The following is a 3,546-nucleotide window of genomic DNA, read 5'->3' on the forward strand; positions in this document are numbered from 1 at the left end:
ATTCTTATAATCAGTAAAACACTATTTTTTTTTTTGAGTTTCCATCGGGAACAGTTTTAAGTTTCAAACAAACTAACTATTGTGTTGGAATCAGAAATAGAAATATAATGAGGTTCCGGCCTAAATGGAACGTGTAAAGATTTTTGTATAATCATAGAGGAAGAAGCTCAAACTTTTAATAGTTGACACACATATATTAAAAAATGTATGTATCCATGAAATGATTTGAAACTAAAGACTATATTGATGGTGTTTAAAAGTGCTTATTTGGTTACTAATATGTGTGTAAAGTGTATATATCTTTTATAATTACTAAATCGGTTACACAATCAAGCTTTAAAAAGGGTTTTGCCAAAGAAACTAACTACACACGTTAGTCAAGCGTACCTATTGTAATGCAATATAGTAAAGGCAAGATCGTCGGATGTCAACCCGAGCACGTTATCTATCAATAGCAAATCGTTGCCAACATCTAGCTGATGCAATTGCGTGATGTGATTACGATTAATGATTAATAACTCAAGTAAACACGTAATATTAAGCAACAAATTAGACTAAAAAGAATCAAAAGGCGAGAAATATCACTTAGGTGTCAAATCCTCCTAACAATACATAGAATGACTAAACGTATGAAAACCTTCACTAGAGTAGATAAACTAGAAGACCCGGGACTATAGACAAATCCCGAATATCCCAATAATCATAGAGTGAAGATTGAACTATTAAACCTATGTTGAAGTGTGAAAAGGCTCGAAACCTCGGTTAAGGTAATCATCCAAACGTCTAATTTGCTTTATTTTTTTGTCAGACATTTGGGTGAAAATGACAAAAAAAATTGCTAAATATCAGGGACGATTTTGACAAAATGGTTAGACGTATGGATGAAAAAGCCAAAAAACCCAAAAGTGAAGGACAATATGGTACAAAAAAAAGTTGTTTTGAATGAAACTGGCAAAATACCCAAATCTGAAGTACGATTTTAGCAATTTACTCTAGCCAGGGAAAATGTAACAGAATAGTAACCAAGTTTTAAAAGTGTTCTAATCAGATCACTTATATCGTTTTTGTCCAAATTAAATAACTTAATATTCAAATCGAGTCATGTCATTCTTTTCCATGTGTTAAGAAAAAAATGAAGTATAAGATGTTGGGATTGGATTATTTTAATATATGAAATTATATTTATTAAAAATAAAAACACTTTATTTACATTTAAATTAAAAAAAAAAATGTTACAATCCACGTCATCACTCGACGTTAACATCAAATAAAAGGGAAAAAAGAAACAAAAATCCACATCACCACGGTTACATATGAAATGGATGAAAAAACCCTTAATTTTAATGAAAAATGAATGTTAAGTAACCTAATTGGAACACTTTTGAAACTTGAATGACCTAATTAAAACATTTTTAAAACTTGGTTAAGTCGAGATAAGCATATGTATTTATGTATGACAATATCTAATTTTATAAAATTGATGTAGATTTGCCAACCACTCAAAAAATTAATTATCTAATTTACCATATGATCATGTTTTACTTCACTGTTTTTTTTTTTTATGATGCGAAAGTTTAAAAGATGATCCTTGTGATTTTACAATATGATATGAAGTTTATAAATTTATATAGAGTAAATTACTTTTTGGGTCCTTGTATTTTAGTGGTTTTAATCACTTGAATTCAAAATCAAAAAGTTTAACGTCGTAAGTCTCTAATTGCTCATTTTATAACGTTTTGAGTCAAATTTTTAGCACGTGTACTTTTGATTTTGGACTCAAGTAGTTAAACCACTAAAATACAGAGACTCGAAACATTACAAAATGAGCGATTAGGGACTCAAAGTGTAATTTTTTTTTTTTAATTTTGAACTAAAGTAGTTAAAACCAATAAAACACAATAACTCAAAAGGTATATATTAGATGAGAGAGATCAAATTCTTTTTAGTTATCACTCAACCTCCGCCGTTTGTTTTAATTATCATCCAACCTCCACCATTTGGACTCACAACCTGCCACATGCCTCACTATCCTTTCATTTTTTTCTTGTTCTTGCACAAATATGGATCCAAAAATGAGCTTAAGAAAAAGAGACTCACAATATGGAAAACACCAAAACCTGCCACATAGGCATGAAAACGTGAAAATTCACCTTACTGGTGATGCTCTTATATTAAATACTAATCAGGATAAAGATAAAATATTGAATAAAGAAATATAGCAGAAAAAAAAAAACTGAAGATACCAAAGAATAAAATTGTCATAATCAACATGATGTACGACTGAATAAAGTCATGGTATGTAGTCCTTCCGGACTATGACAGTTGTTGTTAACTTATTAAGTTACGACCAAATCAAGAGTCTGTTTTAATTCATTTATTATTTAGAATGGTATCATTTCATTTCATCTAAAGGACTTTATTATGGTGTTAAGATGTTGAATAACAATCCTGTCAGTTTGTTTATTTTATATTTAACTTATAAATTACTTTAATAATTGGCAGTTTGAAACATATAAATCATTAATCATCTTGTCGTTTCCACATGAATATCCGACTTTAGGTCAAGTTGACACATTTTGAATTTCTACTTTTCTATACATGTCACCTTTTTTCCTGTTTGTTTACCCACGTTCACATTTAAAATTTAAAATATTAATATACTTTATCTGAATTATAATACTTTTTTTTTCTAATTTAGTGCTCCCTAACAAAAAGGTAGGATATTGAACCATTCAGCTCTAACTAATCGTAGTCGTTAGAAGTTTATTTTAATACCTGAATGATCAAACTCGAGACTTACACAATCATCCTACATATTCGAGAACAATAATAATTTACATTTTAGAACTGAGATAAAATGATTCATCTCAAATGTTATATTATGGGAACTAATAATCCTACGCCCTAAAATTTTAATTTCATACTCTATATACGAGTCGCATAACGTTATACGGCCCGTATAGAATAATTTAATATGACAAATATTTGGTCGTATATGGTTCGTATACATAGAGAAAATGTTATGCCGTATAATATTCTATACGGGTCGTATAACATTATATGAGGTTTGGGTCGTATAACATTATATGGGTTGTATAACATTCTATATGGGTCGTATAATGTTATACGGCCCGTATACATGGACAAAAATATTCCTTAACATTTTTTTTGTGCAGCAATCAGTTATACGACCCGTATAACTCTATACGAGGCGTATACATGTAGAGGTGTGAAAATAAAATTTTAGGGGTGTTGGAATAGTGAGACCCTATATTATACTATATTAATTAAAACTTGAAACATATCAAACATTTACATACTATCAATTAGCAACATGCTAATTGTTGCTTATTTGAGTTGTACTCCTCCTTTGACGGTTGTACGTTTTGTGAGTATATTTTGTTTCTTTTGTTGGGGCTGCTACAAAGCTTTGCTTGGTAGTAGATCCACATTTCGTGGTGTTGTTGGTTGTTCTTGGCTGCTGTTGAATGTGGTTATGTGTTTTTGTTTGTGTATGCTTTTATGTTGAAAGTTGGGAATGTTTGG

Source organism: Helianthus annuus, chromosome 16, assembly GCF_002127325.2.
Source record: "Helianthus annuus cultivar XRQ/B chromosome 16, HanXRQr2.0-SUNRISE, whole genome shotgun sequence".
In the NCBI taxonomy this organism is placed as follows: domain Eukaryota; kingdom Viridiplantae; phylum Streptophyta; class Magnoliopsida; order Asterales; family Asteraceae; genus Helianthus; species Helianthus annuus.